This window comes from Triticum urartu, chromosome 6A (genome assembly GCF_056163025.1).
Source record: "Triticum urartu cultivar PI428250 chromosome 6A, HENAU_Tu73, whole genome shotgun sequence".
NCBI classification, from domain to species: Eukaryota; Viridiplantae; Streptophyta; class Magnoliopsida; order Poales; family Poaceae; genus Triticum; species Triticum urartu.
In genome coordinates this window covers 216,030,956-216,050,162 of record NC_141878.1, presented here as the reverse complement: position 1 = coordinate 216,050,162, position 19,207 = coordinate 216,030,956, and positions in this window count along the sequence as shown.

The following is a 19,207-nucleotide window of genomic DNA, read 5'->3' as shown; positions in this document are numbered from 1 at the left end:
TCACGATCCGACCGATCAAGTACTGAACGCACGGCACCTCCGAGTTCTGCACACGTTCAACTCAATGACGTCCCTCGAATTTCGATCCAGCCGAGTGTTGAGGGAGAGTTTCGTTAGCACGACAGCGTGGTGACGATGATGATGTTCTACCGACGCAAGGCTTTTCCTAAGCACCGCTACGATATGACCGAGATGGATTATGGTGGAGAGGGGCACCGCATACGGCTAAGAGATCAAGAGATCAATTGTTGTGTCTTTGGGGTGCCCCTTGCCCCCGTATATAAAGGAGTGGAGGAGGGGGAGGGCCAGCCCTCTCTATGGCGCGCTCTAGGGGAGTCCTACTCCCACCGGGAGTAGGATTCCCCCTTTCCTAGTAGAACTAGGAGCCCTTCCAAGTAGTAGGAGTAGGAGGGAAGGAAAGGGAAGGGAAAAGGAGAAGGAAGGAAGGGGGCGCCCCCCTCCCTAGTCCAATTTGGACCAGCCCATGGGGAGGGGAGAGACCACCCTTTGAGGCCTTTCTCTCCTTTCCCGTATGGCCCATTAAGGCCCAATACGAATTCCCGTAACTCTCCGGTACTCCCGAAAATACCCGAATCACTCGGAACCTTTCCGATGTCCGAATATAGTCGTCCAATATATCGATCTTTACGTCTCGAACATTTCGAGACTCCTCGTCAAGTCCCCGATCTCATCCGGGACTCCAACTCCTTCAGTACATCAAAACACATAAACTCATAATATAACCGTCATCGAACTTTAAGCGCGCGGACCCTACGGGTTCGAGAACTATGTAGACATGACCGAGACACGTCTCCGGTCAATAACCAATAGCGGAACATGGATGCTCATATTGGCTCCTACATATTCTACGGAGATCTTTATCGGTCAAACCGCATAACAACATACGTTGTTCCCTTTGTCATCGGTATGTTACTTGCCCGAGATTCGATCGTCGGTATCTCAATACCTAGTTCAATCTCGTTACCAGAAAGTCTCTTTACTCGTTCCGTAACACATCATCCCGCAACTAACTCATTAGTTGCAATGCTTGCAAGGCTTATAGTGATGTGCATTGCCGAGTGGGCCTAGAGATACCTCTCCGACAATCGGAGTGACAAATCCTAATCTCGAAATACGCCAACCCAACAAGTACCTTCGGAGACACCTGTAGAGCACCTTTATAATCACCCAGTTACTTATGACGTTTGGTAGCACACAAAGTATTCCTCTGGTAAACGGGAGTTGCATAACCTCATAGTCGTAGGAACATGTACAAGTCATGAAGAAAGCAATAGCAACAAACTAAACGATCAAGTGCTATGCTAACGGAATGGGTCAAGTCAATCACATCATTCTCTAATGATGTGATCCCGTTAATCAAATGACAACTCATGTCTATGGCTAGGAAACTTAACCATCTTTGATTCAACGAGCTAGTCAAGTAGAGGCATACTAGTGACATACTGTTTGTCTATGTATTCACACATGTATTATGTTTCTGGTTAATACAATTCTAGCAAGAATAATAAACATTTATCATGATATAAGGAAATAAATAATAACTTTATTATTGCCTCTAGGGCATATTTCCTTCAGTCTCCCACTTGCACTAGAGTCAATAATCTAGTTCACATTGCCATGTGATTTAACATCAATAGTTCACATCACCATGTGATTAACACCCATAGTTCACATTGTCATGTGACCAACACCCAAAGGGTTTACTAGAGTCAATAATCTAGTTCACATCGCTATGTGATTAATACCCAAAGAGTACTAAGGTGTGATCATGTTTTGCTTGTGAGGGAAGTTTAGTCAATGGGTCTGCTACATTCAGATCCGTATGTATTTTGCAAATTTCTATGTCAACAATGCTCTGCACGGAGCTACTCTAGCTAATTGCTCCAACTTTCAATATGTATCTAGATTGAGACTTTGAGTCATCTGTATCAGTGTCAAAACTTGCATCGACGTAACCCTTTACGACGAACCTTTTGTCACCTCCATAATCGAGAAACATATCCTTATTCCACTAAGGATAATTTAGACCAATGTCCAGTGATCTACTCCTAGATCACTATTGTACTCCCTTGCCAAACTCAGGGCAGGGTATACAATAGGTCTGGTACACAGCATGGCATACTTTATAGAATCTATGGCTGAGGCATAGGGAATGACTTTCATTCTCTCTCTATCTTCTGCCGTGGTCGGGTTTTGAGTCTTACTCAACTTCACACCTTGTAACACAGGCAAGAACTCCTTCTTTGACTGTTCCATTTTGAACTACTTCAAAATCTTGTCAAGGTATGTACTCATTGAAAAACTTATCAAGTGTCTTGATCTATCTCTATAGATCTTGATGCTCAATATGTAAGCAGCTTCACCGAGGTCTTTCTTTGAAAAACTCCTTTCAAACATTCCTTTATGCTTTGCAGAATAATTCTACATTATCTCCGATCAACAATATGTCATTCACATATACTTACCAGAAATGTTGTAGTGCTCCCACTCACTTTCTTGTAAATACAGTCTTCACCGCAAGTCTGTATAAAACTATATGCTTTGATCAACTTATCAAAGCGTATATTCCAACTCCGAGATGCTTGCACCAGTCCATAGATGGATCGCTGGAGCTTGCATATTTTGTTAGTACCTTTAGGATTGACAAAACCTTCTGGTTGCATCATATACAACTCTTCTTTAATAAATCCAATAAGGAATGCAGTTTTGTTTATCCATTTGCCAGATTTCATAAAATGCGGCAATTGCTAACATGATTCGGACAGACTTAAGCATAGATACGAGTGAGAAACTCTCATCGTAGTCAACACCTTGAACTTGTCGAAAACCTTTTTGCGACAATTCTAGCTTTGTAGATAGTAACACTACTATCAGCATATGTCTTCCTCTTGAAGATCCATTTAATCTCAATGGCTCACCGATCAATGGGCAAGTCAATCACAGTCCATACTTTGTTCTCATACATGGATCTCATCTCAGATTTCATGGCCTCAAGCCATTTCGCGGAATCTGGGCTCATCATCGCTTCCTCATAGTTCGTAGCCTCGTCATGGTCAAGTAACATGACCTCGAGAACAGGATTACCGTACCACTCTGGTGCGGATCTCACTCTGGTTTACCTATGAGGTTCGGTAGCAACTTGATCTGAAGTTACATGATCATCATCATTAGCTTCCTCACTAATTGGTGTAGTAGTCACAGGAACATATTTCTATGATGAACTACTTTCCAATAAGGGAGCAGGTACAGTTACCTCATGAAGTTCTACTTTCCTCCCACTCACTTCTTTCGAGAGAAACTCCTTCTCTAGAAAGGATCCATTCTCAGCAACGAATATCTTGCCTTAGGATCTGTGATAGAAGGTGTACCCAACATTTTCTTTTGGGTATCCTACGAAGACGCACTTCTCCGATTTGGGTTTGAGATTATCAGGTTGGAACTTTTTCACATAAGCATTGCAACCTCAAACTTTAAGAAACGACGGCTTAGGTTTCTTGCCAAACCATAGTTCATACGGTGTCGTCTCAACGGATTTAGATGGTGCCCTATTTAATGTGAATGCAGCTGTCTCTAATGCATAACCCCAAAACGATAGTGGTAGATCGGTAAGAGACATCATAGATCGCACCATATCTAATAAAGTACGGTTATGACGTTCGGACACACCATTACACTGTGGTGTTCCAGGTGGCGTGAGTAGTGAAACTATTTCACATTGTTTTGACTGAAGGCCAAACTCTTAACTCAAATATTTTACCTCTGCGATCATATCGTAGAAACTTTTATTTTCTTGTTACGATGATTCTCCACTTCACTCTGAAATTCTTTGAACTTTTCAAATGTTTCAGACTTGTGTTTCATTAAGTAGATATACCCATATCTGCTCAAATCATCTGTGAAGGTCAGAAAATAACGATACTTGCCGTGAGCCGTAACACTCATCGGACCGCATACATCAGTATGTATTATTTCCAATAAGTCAGTTGCTCGCTCCATTTTTCTGGAGAACGGAGTCTTAGTCATCTTGCCCATGAGGCATGGTTCGCAAGCATCAAGTGATTCATAATCAAGTGATTCCAAAATTCCATCAGCATGGAGTTTCTTCATGCACTTTACACAAATATGACCTAAACGGCAGTGCCACAAATAAGTTGCACTATCATTATTAACTTTGCATCTTTTGGTTTCAATATTATGAATATGTGTATCACTACGATCGAGATCCAACGAATCATTTTCAATGGGTGTGTAACCATATAAGGTTTTATTCATGTAAACAGAACAAAATTTATTCTCTTACTTAAATGAATAACTGTATTGCAATAAACATGATCAAATCATATTCATGTTCAACGCAAACACCAAAAAACACTTATTTAGGTTCAATACTAATCCCGAAAGTATAGGGAGTGTGCGATGATGATCATATCAATCTTGGAATCACTTCCAACACACATCGTTACTTCACCCTTAACTAGTCTCTGTTCATTTTGCAACTCCCGTTTCGAGTTACTACTCTTAGCAACTGAACCAGTATCAAATACCGAGGGGTTGCTACGAACACTAGTAAAATACACATCAATAATCTGTATATCAAATATACCTTTGTTCACTTTGCCATCCTTCTTATCCGCCAAATACTTGGGGCAGTTCCGCTTCCAGTGACCAGTCCCTTTGTAGTAGAAGCACTTAGTGTCGGTGTCAAAACCGGCGGATCTCGGGTTGGGGGTCCCGAACTGTGCGTCTAGGCCGGATGGTAACAGGAGGCAGGGGACACGATGTTTTACCCAGGTTCGGGCCCTCTTGATGGAGGTAAAACCCTACGTCCTGCTCGATTAATATTGATGATAGGGGTAGTACAAGAGTAGATCTACCACGAGATCAGAGAGGCTAAACCCTAGAAGCTAGCCTATGGTTTGATTGTATGTTATGGTTGTTGTCCTACGGACTAAAACCCTTCGGTTTATATAGACACCGGAGAGGGTTAGGGTTACACAAGGCCGGTTACAAAGGAGGAGATATCCATATCCGTATTGCCTAGCTTGCCTTCCACGCCAAGTAGAGTCCCATCCGGACACGAGACGAAGTCTTCAATCTTGTATCTTCATAGTCCAACAGTCCGGCCAAAGGATATAGTCCGGCTGTCCGGAGACCCCCTAATCCAGGACTCCCTCAGTAGCCCCTGAACCAGGCTTCAATGACGATGAGTCCGGTGCGCAGTATTGTCTTCGGCATTGCAAGGCGGGTTCCTTCTCCGAATACATCACAGAAGAATTTGAATACGAGGATAGTGTCCGAGCCTGCAAAATAAGTTCCACATTCCACCGTAGAGAGAATAATATTTTCGCAGATCTAATTTGCTGGCTTGTTTTGGCAGCATGACGTTATGTCATGGCCCGGTTATTGTTCGAACCGTTTCCTTTAACCAGCCCCGCACATAACGCGAGGCAGTTTTTCGACACGTCTTGTCAAAGCAGAGATCGTGTCCCCTTATTACGGGATTCTCATCAATACGGGCGTGGGTAACCCAACCACGCCATCAATTACGGCGCTTGGGGGATAAGCGAGTTTTACCAGGCAAGTGGGGACGCGTAGCTTCGTTCGCCCATATAAAGGGATAAGGATTCACCTTTCTATCCACACCTTCTTCCTCATTTGCTCATCCGTTCTCGCACACTCGAACTCTAGCGCCCAAGTCCGCTCTTCCCACCTCAACCTTCTCCAACCATGTCCGGAGCGGGAGGCAGGTGGATGGTCTCCTCCGTCACGGAGGGAGACATCAAGAAGCTGCGCGGAGCCGGATACTTAGCCGCGAACATCGCACATCGACTTCCCGCTGCGGGGTAGATCGTCCCTACCTCGGAACCTCACGAGAGGGTAGTTTTCCTTCACCGCTTCCTCCGCGGACTAGGGTTTCCCCTCCATCCATTCGTCTGTGGTCTCATGTTCTACTACGGGCTGGACTTCCATGATCTGGCCCCGAACTTCATCCTCAACATTTCGGCGTTCATCATTGTGTGTGAGGCCTTCCTCCGCATCCGGTCCCACTTCGGCCTGTGGTTAAAGACCTTCAATATCAAGCCGAAGGTAGTACGAGGCCAACAAGCAGAATGCGGTGGAGCCATGGTGCGCAAGATGCCCAACATCATATGGCTCGAAGGCTCCTTCGTGGAGACAATAAAGGGATGGCAATCGGCATGGTTCTACATCACCGAGCCACGCGATGCCAAATGGGCAGCAGCCCCTGAGTTCCGATCCGGATTCCCAACACGGCTCACTTCCTGGAAAGAGAAGGGCTTGTCGTGGGGTTCATCGGTGGAGCTGGATGGACTCCAGAAATGTATCCGGAATATGGCGAGCAAGAAGCTCAAGCTTGTCAACATAGTCCAAGTTATGCTCATCCGCCGGATCCTCCCGTGTCAACAACGGGATTTTACCTTGTGGGAGTTCGACCCGGCCCAGCACCAGACTCTGAGCGAGCTCTTCGATACGACGCACAAGGACGTCTGGAAGGTGCTGTTCAAGGGCGCCGAGGTCCCCCCTTCTCTCGCCAAGGACCGCGGACTAAGTGCAAAGCGCCTAGCGCGTCCGGTGAGTTCAATACGTCCCGTAGGGCATTTTATTTTCCCTGGCTTAATTATGTGCGGGTTCTAACCTCCATGTCTTTGATAGGACTGGGTGGAGATGGTGGGGCAGATTAACTGTCCGGCCCCTTTGCCCGAAGACACTGCGGGCGCTCTCCTGACGGAGATGCTGGCTCCGACTCCTTACAAGGTGCCGGAGAAGACCAAGAAGGCCAAGGGAACCCGAAAGAGTTCCCGGCGCCAGGTGTTATCGGACTCATCATCCGATAACTCTGCGGCACACTCTTCCCCTGAAGACGAGGAGGAAGAAGAAGATGCTCCCCCTCCTGGCGGGGGAGACAAGAAAAGGAAGGCCGCCCCAACTGGGGAGGCCGAAGGGTCCAAGAAGGGAAGGATTCTCCTTCCGGACAGTTCCACCGCCGCCGACGAAGGCGAAGACGAGTGGTTGCCCAGGGCCAAGCCCCCGGGGAGATCGTAAGTATTCGGATACTAGAGTAACTCATAGAATTCCTTCGTCGCACTGTTTTCCCTGACGCCGAACATAATTATGCAAGCCGCCACGAGCCAATATCGAGGTATCATCGGATGGCTCCCTAGGCTCGTCGGACATGGATAGCGATCCAGTCTCGACCGCCACCTCCCCTCATCCTACTGACGACGCCGAGGTGCTGTCTCAAGAGGCACCAGGTCGAGGGGAGAAAGTCCTGGAGGCGCCTCGAGGCGACCTTCCGGACTCCGGGAGCCGAGGGGACGGGGCCCCTGAGAGCTCTGAGTTCGGCCCTCGGCCAAACACCACGCTGGAACCTCCAGCGGTTCCAGGCTCGGGCAGGCGGCCTCCTTCTAAGAGGGGCAAGATGCCTGTGCCGGTGACCTCTGTCCATCCAGAGGCGTCGGACAATCTGTTGGAAGCGCTTCGCAGCGCTTCCATCGACGAGGAGCACCGCACTATCATGAGCGCGGTGATCCAGAAGGTTCGGTCCGCCAAGAGCGGATTGACTGAAGCCTGTGCCAGCCTTCTAACAGGCTTTGAGGTAAGTGTTTTAAAATGTAGTAGAAATATTACCGCATAGACAGTAGCCCCTGATGCTTTGTTCGGTGTTCACAAAGAAAAGCCGAACAGAGGATCAAATAATATCGCAGGAGTCTAATATAAGTATGTCAATATGCATATGCAGGCTTCGCTGCTGGCGTCCGCCGCACTGACTGCGGAGGTCGCCGTACTAAAGTAGGACCTCGAGGGGTCCAGGAAAGAGCTCGGCCTTGCCAAGAGGCAGCTCGAGGAGAACAAGGGTAAGTACTACCCTATCTATAGATATGTATATATAAAAGAAGACGCGATTGCAAAATGACAGGATCATCGTATATTTGCCAGGGGCCACGACCGAGGTGGCGACCCTGAAGCAAGCGCTGACCCAGGCTGAAGATAAAGCGGCCAAGGAGCGCACCGAGCGAGAGAAGCACGAGGCTCGGGTGGGCGAGGTGCAGCAAGAGCTCCAGGCTCTCGTGTCGAAGCACGAGGCATTGGAGCTTGACTCAAAGACGCGGGAGTCTGAGCTTGCCGCGGCCCTCGAGAGAGCAAAAAGTGCCAAGGCCGAAGCCCAAAAGGCTCTCCAAGAGATCGACGCGATGAAGAAGATAGCGGCGGGTAAGACTTTCTATATGCAAAGCAAGCATGTAAAAGTAAATTACCGATTACTTACCCGAATCCGGAGCTCTCCAGGAGCATTCGCAGATTTGCCCCGCAGCGTGTCCGATGCCGCACAATTTTACCAGGCCGAGGATGGAAGCTCGACGGAGAAGCTGTTCTGGTCTCAGTATGCTGAGGCCGAACACCCGGTGCCAATGAGCGACCAGCTGAAGCAGATGGTCGAGCTACATAAGGCGGCCGATCGGGCCATGAAGAGCTTGATAGTCCGGCTGTGGCCTGGCGACACCCTTCCAAACAGCTTCTTCGGCCCAGTGAGGCGTCTTGTGGATGCCTGCCCGCGGCTGGAGGTCGTCAAGCGATCTGTCTGCATTGAAGGGGCACGCCGGGCTTTCGCCCGTGTGAAATTGCAGTGGGTCAAGCTAGATGCCGTGAAGCTGATCAAGGAGGGGCCGCCGGAGGGCAAGGAGCACCGCCACCCCGAGATGTACTACGAGGGTGTTCTGCCGGGTGCCCGTCTCATAGCGGACGAGTGTTCCAAAGATGTAATTTTTGAGTGAGACTTGCTCGTTTTATCCTGTATTTATGAAAAGTTGTTTCATATGCGTTTTGCAACGCTTGTTTGAATTTAAAATATTACCTTCTGTTTGGCTGTTTATCCAATCTGAGAGATGGCTAGTCCTCGGCTTCTGCCCCCATGCCATGAGTGCTGGGGTGTTCGGGATAAACCTGAGCACTCTTGTTCCCATGTTTGGGTCCTTCGAGGGAGGTGCTCAGCACAGCGAACAAGGCAACCGGACTAATAATGCTTTATCACTCTCACTTAGCCATAGAATTCTATAATTTTAAATTTCGGGCGAAGCCCCTAGTATTCGGAAGGCCGAATTTGGGGCGCGATACACGCCTTTAAGCCGGACATGGTCGGCCCCTCGCTCTAAGCGGCATAAGTCTTTAGGGACTCAAAAACCTCGCCAAACAGCGACTAGTCTCTCGCCTTATCATGACAGTCAGTTTTAGCTTTCTCTACTGAGGTGCTGAACCCAGCAGAATCGGGGCACAATCGCAGTAGTTCTCGTAGCGCTACCTTAGCCGATAGAGCGGAACATAAGGTACCAAAACATAGGAGTCGGGCAAACCCAACATTTGACCAAAGACATGATTCGGAGCTGATGCATATAATGCTATAAGTTCGGGGTGCCGCACTTGTGAAAGTGTTCGGACTTTTCACACCGTATTGTGAGGTACGTAAGCCCCTGGTGTATTAGCCGTACCAAGGTGTACGGTTGCAAGGCGTCATTAATGAACACACATATATATAACAAGAATGCAATAATAGTCGTAATGTCATGCATTGTTTATTAAAAAATTGCGTTAAAGCAGAGTGATACAGATAGTGCGATAAGCAAAGAGTAGGACTATGTCCCTTCCAAGGGCCAGCTTGAGGAATGATATTAAATCGAATATTCCGCTCGTTACTATAATCAACCTGGGAATTCCATGGTATGACATAGCTGTTTGCCTCCTTGGTTGCTGCATCATGTGTTCGACAATAGTGCTGCCAAACAGTGTTTCCAGAGATTAAGGTCCTGAAAAAAAAGAAAAATAACCAAACGGGAAGCCCCTAGTGCGGTTTAAGCCGCGTCGGGGCGTGCCGCAGTTGTGCCCCCCTCCCCACCTGTGCCCATGGTATTTTTAATGCGTAATTATGTACGTGCGGCACGAGTTTCGCTGTTGGGCTGGGATTGGGGTGGCCGCCGTATTGCTACGCGAGCTCAGATCGCGCCAGGCGGTCTACTTGCCGATTGCCCCGAGCGCGCTTGAAGGTGTCCGGGCTTTGAAGCGCCAAACTAGTTGATTGCCTTGAGAGACTACTTTGCGCTTCTGCTGCGAGGGCCGCGGTGTGCTCCTCTATTCGGAGAGAGTGCTCTATGTTTCCATTGACTGTAATAACTCCGCGAGGTCCTGGCATCTTGAGCTTGAGGTATGCATAATGCGGTACCGCATTGAATCTAGCAAATGCGGTTCGCCCGAGCAGCGCGTGATAACCTATGCAGAACGAGACTATATTGAAGATTAACTCTTCGCTTTGGAAATTATCCGGGGATCCGAAGACCACTTCCAGTGTAATTGAGCCTGTGCAATGGGCCTCCACACCTGGAATGACGCCTTTAAAGGTCGTTTTTGTGGGTTTGATCCTTGAGGGGTCTATACCCATTTTGCGCAGTATGTCCTGATAAAGCAGGTTCAGGCTGCTGCCGCCATCCATAAGGACTCGAGTGAGGTGAAATCCATCAATGATTGGGTCTAGGACCAGTGCGGCGAATCCTCCATGACGGATACTAGTGGGGTGGTCCCTGCGATCGAAGGTGATCAGACAGGAGGACCAAGGGTTGAATTTTGGGGCGACTGGCTCCAACGCATATACGTCCCTGAGCGCACACTTCCGCTCCCTCTTGGGGATGTGGGTTGCGTATATCATGTTCACCGTCCGCACTTGCGGGGGAAACCTCTTCTGTCCTCCAGTGTGCGGCTATCGGGGTTCCTCCTCGTCATCGCTATGCGGCCCCTTGTCCTTGTTTTCGGCAATTAACTTGCCGGCCTGCTTGAACACCCAACAATCCCTGTTGGTGTGATTGGCTGGCTTGTCTGGGGTGCCGTGTATTTGACACGAGCGATCGAGTATACGGTCCAAGCTGGACGGACCCGGCGTACTTTGTTTGAATGGCTTTTTCCGCTGACCGGGTTTAGAGCCTTTGAATCCGGCATTGACTGCCGTATCCTCAGTATTTTCGCTGTTAATGCGGCGCTTATGTTTGTTGCGACATGACCTACTATTGCCGTCCTTGGTATCTGAGGTACCATGGTTCTTTGATATGTTATTACTGCGAGCCAGCCAACTATCTTCTCCCGCACAAAAGCGGGTCATGAGCGTCGAGAGCTGCCATAGATTTCGGCTTTTCCTGACCAAGGTGCCGAGCTAGCCACTCGTCTTGGATGTTGTGTTTGAAAGGCACTAAGGCCTCTGCATCCGGACAGTCGACGATTTGATTTTTCTTTGTAAGGAACCGAGTCCAGAATTGACTGGCCGACTCTTCTGGCTGCTGAATTATGTGTCTCAAGTCATCGGCGTCTGGTGGTCGCACATAAGTGCCCTGAAAGTTGTCGAGGAATGCGGATTCTAGATCTTCCCAACAGCTAATGGAGTCCGCTGGCAAGCTGTTAAGCCAATGCCGCGCTGGTCCTTTGAGCTTTAGTGAGAGGTATTTGATGGTGTATAAGTCATCACCGCGGGCCATGTGGATGTGGAGGAGGAAATCCTCGATCCATACTGCGGGATCTGTTGTGCCGTCGTATGATTCAATATTTATAGGTTTGAAACTTTCTGGGAATTGATGTTCCATTACTTCGTCTATGAAGCATAAGGGGTGTGCGGCGCCTCTGTATTGGGCTATATCGTGACGCAGCCCGAAAGGGTCTTGCCCGCTGTGTTCGGCCCGGCCGGATTTGCTTTTACTGTATCCGGCGTGACGTTTATCGTCTCGCAGAGTAGTGCGCCCTCGTGATCCATAGATTGATCTTGCATGCTTTGATTTGTCCTCCAATATGTCTCGCAGGTCTGGCGTATCTCCCCATGCCTTTTTATTTGAATGGCGTCGGGGTGGAGGCTGAGCTTTCGGCTGGAATGCCTCTTTATCGCGGCCACGAGGTGGCCGATCAGCCGTATCATAAGCTTCCTCCTCCAGTCGGGGTAGTAACCTGCACTTTGGGTAATTCTTGGAGGGGCGCTCGAGTTTATATTCCTCGGCCGCGAGGACTTCAGTCCATCTGTCAGCTAGCAGATCTTGATCAGCTTGAAGCTGTTGCTGCGTTTTCTTCAGGCTATCTGCTGTGGCCATAAGCCGGCGCTTGAAGCGCTCTTGTTCGACGGGATCCTCTGGTACAGCGAATTCATCGTCGCCGAGGCTTGCCTCGTCTTCGGAGGGGGGCATGTAGTTGTCATCCTCCCCCTCTCCATCTGCCGCTCTCTCAGGGGAGCTGGCTCCTTCATCCTCCTGCTCTAAATCTTGCTGGAGGGGATTGTTGTTGTCTTCGGCACTATCCGGAGTGTTATTATCTCTTGTGCCGGTATCACCACTTTTGCTTTGGCGGGACTTAGAGCGGCGCCGCTGATGTCGGCGCTTGGGTTGCTTCTTGGAGGGGTCATCCTCCGCTATCTCGTCGCCATTGCCTTCATTGGGTGTATCCACCATGTATATGTCATATGACGAGGTGGCTTTCCAGTGCCCTATAGGTGCTGGTTCATGTTTGTCTCCTACATCGTCATCCATACCGTCGGTGTCTTCGGAGTCGAAGTCGAGCATGTCGGTTAAATCATCGACAGTGGCTACGAAGTGGGTGGTGGGTGGGCGTCGAATTTCTTCGTCGTCCGCATCCCAATCCTATTGGCCATAGTCCGGCCATGGCTCTCCTGACAAAGAGAGAGACCTTAGTGAATTCAGAATGTCGCCGAAGGGCGAGTGCTGAAAGATATCCGCGGTGGTGAATTCCATGATCGGCGCCCAATCAGATTCGATTGGCAGGGGCGCGAATGGTTCGGAGTCCGGAAAAGAGTCTGGCACCTTGGAGTCACGGGCTGCGCAGAGGGTTAGGCTGGTGTTCGGCTCAATCGCCGTTGAGACTGCAGCCCCTAAGGCGGTGTATAACCACCCGTCCTCAATTGGCGCAATTGGCTCCAAGCTAAGGGTCGGAGCTGATGCGGGCGCGACCTCTGGGGTACTATTCGGCGGCAGAGCTAGGTCATACCCATCGTGACAGTGTGGCGCGCCCGGCTGTGGCTCGAATCTGTCGAAGATCAAGTCTCCGCGGATGTCGGCCGTGTAGTTCAAACTTCCAAATCTGACCTGATGGCCAGGGGCGTAGCTTTCAATCTGCTCCAGATGGCCAAGCGAATTAGCCCACAGTGCAAAGCCACCGAATACGAAGATCTGTCCGGGGAGAAAAGTCTCACCCTGGACCGCATCACTATCGATGATAGTAGGAGCCATCAAGCCTAATGGCGACGACACAGAGAAACTCTCAATGAAAGCACCAATGTCGGTGTCAAAACCGGCGGATCTCGGGTAGGGGGTCCCGAACTGTGCGTCTAGGCCGGATGGTAACAGGAGGCAGGGGACACGATGTTTTACCTAGGTTCGGGCCCTCTTGATGGAGGTAAAACCCTACGTCCTGCTCGATTAATATTGATGATAGGGGTAGTACAAGAGTAGATCTACCACGAGATCAGAGAGGCTAAACCCTAGAAGCTAGCCTATGGTTTGATTGTATGTTATGGTTGTTGTCCTACGGACTAAAACCCTTCGGTTTATATAGACACCGGAGAGGGTTAGGGTTACACAAGGTCGGTTACAAAGGAGGAGATATCCATATCCGTATTGCCTAGCTTGCCTTCCATGCCAAGTAGAGTCCCATCCGGACACGAGACGAAGTCTTCAATCTTGTATCTTCATAGTCCAACAGTCCGGCCAAAGGATATAGTCCGGCTGTCCGAAGACCACCTAATCCAGGACTCCCTCACTTAGTCTCAGGCTTAGGACCAGACTTGGGCTTCTTCACTTGAGCAGCAACTTGCTTGCCGTTCTTCTTGAAGTTCCCCTTCTTCCCTTTGCCCTTTTCTTGAAACTAGTGGTCTTGTCTACCATCAACACTTGATATTTTTCTTGATTTCTACCTTCGTTGATTTCAGCATTACGAAGAGCTTGGGAATCGTTTCCGTTATCCCTTGCATATCTTAGTTCATCACGAAGTTCTATTAACTTGGCGATGGTGACTAGAGAATTTTGTCAATCACTATCTTATCTGGAAGATTAACTCCCACTTGATTCAAGCGATTGTAGTACCCAGACAATCTGAGCACATGCTCACTGCTTGAGCTATTCTTCTCCATCTTTTTAGCTATAGAACTTGTTGGAGACTTCATATCTCACAACTCGGGTATTTGCTTGAAATATTAACTTCAACTCCTGGAACATCTCATATGGTCCATGACATTCAAAACGTCTTTGAAGTCCCGATTCTAAGCCGTTAAGCATGGTGCACTAAACTATCAAGTAGTCATCATATTGAGCTAGCCAAACATTCATAACGTCTGCATCTACTCCTGCAATAGGTCTGTCACCTAGTGGTGCATCAAAGACATAATTCTTCTATGCAGCAATGAGGATAATCCTCAGATCACGGATCCAATCCGCATCATTGCTACTAACATTTTTCAACATAATTTTTCTCTAGGAACACAATAAACTGGGAGCAACATCGTGAGCTATTGATCTACAACATAGATATGCTAATACTACCAGGACTAAGTTCATGATAAATTAAAGTTCAATTAATCGTATTACTTAAGAACTCCCACTTAGACAGACATCCCTCTAATCTTCTAAGTGAACACGTGATCCATATCAACTAAACCATGTCCGATCATCACGTGAGATGGAGTAATTTCAATGGTGAACATCACTATGTTGATCATATCTACTATATGATTCATGCTCGACCTTTCGGTCTCTGTGTTCCGAGGCCATATCTGTTATATGCTAGGCTCGTCAAATTTAACCTGAGTATTCCGCGTGTGCAACTGTTTTGCACCCGTTGTATTTGAACGTAGAGCCTATCACACCCGATCATCACATGGTGTCTCAGCACGAAGAACTTTCGCAATGGTGCATACTCAGGGAGAACACTTATACCTTGATAATTTAGTGAGAGATTATCTTATAAAGCTACCGCCGAACTAAGCAAAATAAGATGTATAAAAGATAAACATCACATGCAATCATAATATGTGACATGATATGGCCATCATCATCTTGTGCCTTTGATCTCCATCTCCAAAGCATCGTCATGATCTCCATCGTCACCGGCATGACACCATGATCTCCATCATCTTGATCTATATCAATGTGTCGTCACATGGTTGTCTCGCCAATAATTGCTCTTGCAACTATTGCTATCGCATAGCGATAAAGTAAAGCAATTATTTGGCGCTTGCATCTTATGCAATAGAGAGATAACCATAAGGCTTTTGCCAGTTGCCGATAACTTCAACAAAACATGATCATCTCATACAACAACTTATATCTCATCATGTCTTGACCATATCACATCACAACATGCCCTGCAAAAACAAGTTAGATGTCCTCTACTTTGTTGTTGCAAGTTTTACGTGGCTGCTACGGGCTGAGCAAGAACCGTTCTTACCTACGCATCAAAACCACGACGATAGTTTGTCAAGTTGGTACTATTTTAACCTTCGTAAGGACCGGGCGTAGCCACACTCGGTTCAACTAAAGTTGGAGAAACTGACACCCGCCAGCCACCTGTGTGCAAAGCACGTCGGTAGAACCAGTCTCGCATAAGCGTATGCGTAATGTCGGTCCGGGCCGCTTCATCCAACAATACCGCCGAAACAAAGTGTGGCATGCTGGTAAGTAGTATGACTTATATCGCCCACAACTCACTTGTGTTCTACTCGTGCATATTACATCAATGCATAAAACCAGGCTCTGATGCCACTGTTGGGGAACGTAGTAATTTCAAAAAAAATCCTACGCACACGCAAGATCATGTTGATGCATAGCAACGAGAGGGGAGAGTGTTGTCCACGTACCCTCGTAGACCGAAAGCGGAAGCGTTAGCACAACGCGGTTGATGTAGTCGTACGTCTTCACTATCCGACCGATCAAGTACAGAACGCACGGCACCTCCGAGTTCTGCACACGTTCAACTCAATGACGTCCCTCGAACTTCGATCCAGCCGAGTGTTGAGGGAGAGTTTCGTCAGCACGACAGCGTGGTGACGATGATGATGTTCTACCGATGCAGGGCTTCTCCTAAGCACCGCTACGATATGACCGAGGTGGATTATGGTGGAGGGGGGCACCGCACACGGCTAAGAGATCAATTGTTGTGTCTTTGGGGTGCCCCCTGCCCCCGTATATAAAGGAGTGGAGGAGGGGGAGGGCCGGCCCTCTCTATGGCGCGCCCTAGGGGAGTCCTACTCCCACCGGGAGTAGGATTCCCCCTTTCCTAGTAGAACTAGGAGCCCTTCCAAGTAGTAGGAGTACGAGGGAAGGAAAGGGAAGGGAAAAGGAGAAGGAAGGAAGGAGGCACCCCCCTCCCTAGTCCAATTCGGACCAGCCCATGGGGAGGGGTGCAGCCACCCTTTGAGGCCTTTCTCTCCTTTCCCGTATGGCCCATTAAGGCCCAATACGAATTCCCATAACTCTCCGGTACTCCTGAAAATACCCGAATCACTCGGAACCTTTCCGATGTCCGAATATAGTCGTCCAATATATCGATCTTTATGTCCCGACCATTTCGAGACTCCTCGTCATGTCCCCGATCTCATCCGGGACTCCGAACTCCTTCGGTACATCAAAACACATAAACTCATAAAATAACCGTCATCGAATTTTAAGCGTGCGGACCCTATGGGTTCGAGAACTATGTAGACATGACCGAGACACATCTCCGGTCAATAACCAATAGCGGAACATGGATGCTCATATTGGCTCCTACATATTCTACGAAGATCTTTATCGGTCAAACCACATAACAACATACGTTGTTCCCTTTGTCATCGGTATGTTACTTGCCTGAGATTCGATCGTCGGTATCTCAATACCTAGTTCAATCTCGTTGCCACCAAGTCTCTTCACTCGTTTCGTAACACATCATCCCGCAACTAACTCATTAGTTGCAATGCTTGCAAGGCTTATAGTGATGTGCATTACCGAGTGGGCCTAGAGATACCTCTCCGACAATCGGAGTGACAAATCCTAATCTCGAAATACGCCAACCCAACAAGTACCTTTGGAGACACCTGTAGAGCACCTTTATAATCACCCAGTTACGTTGTGACGTTTGGTAGCACACAAATTGTTCCTCCGGTAAACGGGAGCTGCATAATCTCATAGTCATAGGAACATGTACAAGTCATGAAGAAAGCAATAGCAACAAACTAAACGATCAAGTGTTATGCTAACGGAATGAGTCAAGTCAATCACATCATTATCTAATGATGTGATCCCGTTAATCAAATGGCAACTCATGTCTATGGCTAGGAAACTTAACCATCTTTGATTCAATGAGCTTGTCAAGTAGAGGCATACTAGTGACATATTGTTTGTCTATGTATTCACACATGTATTATGTTTCCGGTTAATACAATTCTAGCATGAATAATAAACATTTATCATGATATAAGGAAATAAATAATAACTTCATTATTGCCTCTAGAGCATATTTCCTTCAGATATTCCATTCCAACCATGTGAATTTTGATCTCTAGCCATCCCCAAGTTGCTTTCCACTCAAATCATCTTTCCACCAAATCCAAATCAGTGAGAGAGAGTTGAGTGTTGGGGAGACTATCATTTGAAGCACAAGAGCAAGGATTTCATCATCAACACATCATTTATTACCTTTTGGAGAGTGGTGTCTCCTAGATTGGTTAGGTGTCACTTGGGAGCCTCCGTCAAGATTGTGGAGTTGAACCAAGGAGTTTGTACAGGCAAGGAGATCACCTACTTCGTGAAGATCTACCCTAGTGAGGCAAGTCCTTCATGGGTGATGGCCATGGTGGGATAGACAAGGTTGCTTTTTCGTGGACCCTTCGTGGGTGGAGGCCTCTATGGACTCGCGCAACCGTTACCCTTCATGGTCTCCATCAACGTGGATGCACGATGATACATCCATTTTGCATCATGCTTTTATATCAATATTTATTGCATTATGGGATGTTATTATACATTATGTCACATTACTTATACCTATTCTCTCTTATTTTACAAGGTTTACATAAAGAGGGAGAATGCCGGCAGCTGGGATTTTGGGCTGGAAAAGGAGCAAATATTAGAGACCTATTCTGCACAGCTCCAAAAGTCTTGAAACTTCACAGAAGACGTTTTCAGAATATATAAAAAATACCGAGCGCAAGAAGTTCACCAGGGGGCCACACCCTGCCCACGAGGTAGGGGGGTGCGCCCAGCGTGGGGGCGCGCCCTACCCCCCTGGGCGCACCCCCCTACCTCGTGGGCCCCCTGGTGGCCCTCCGATGTCCATCTTCTGCTATATGAAGTCTTTCGATGAGAAAAAAAAAATCATAAGCCATCTTCTCGGACGAAACTCCGCCGCCACGAGGCGGAACCTTGGCGGAACCAATCTAGGGCTCCGGCAGAGCTGTTCTGCCGGGGAAACTTCCCTCCGAGAGGGGGAAATCATCGCCATCGTCATCACCAACGCTCCTCTTATCGGGAGAGGGCAATCTCCATCAACATCTTCATCAGCACCATCTCCTCTCAAAACCCTAGTTCATCTCTTGTATCCAATTCTTGTCTTCAAGTCCGGGATTGGTGCTAGTAGGTTGCTAGTAGTGTTAATTACTCATTGTAGTTGATGCTAGTTGGTTTATTTGGTGGAAGATCATATGTTCAGATCCTATATGCATATTAATACCCCTCTGATTATGAACATGATTATGCTTTGTGAGTAGTTACGTTTGTTCCTGAGGACATGTGAGAAGTCTTGCTATTAGTAGTCATGTGAATTTGGTATTCGTTCGATATTTTGATGAGATGTATGTTGTCTCTCCTCTAGTGGTGTTATGTGAACGTCGACTACATAACACTTCACCATTATTTGGGCCTAGAGGAAGGCATTGGGAAGTAATAAGTAGATGATGGGTTGCTAGAGTGACAGAAGCTTAAACCCTAGTTTATGTGTTGCTTCGTAAGGGGCTGATTTGGATCCATATGTTTCATGCTATGGTTAGGTTTACCTTAATACTTTTGTTGTAGTTGCGGATGCTTGCAATAGAGGTTAATCATAAGTGGGATGCTTGTCCAAGTAAGGACAGTACCCAAGCACCGGTCCACCCACATACCAAATTATCAAAGTA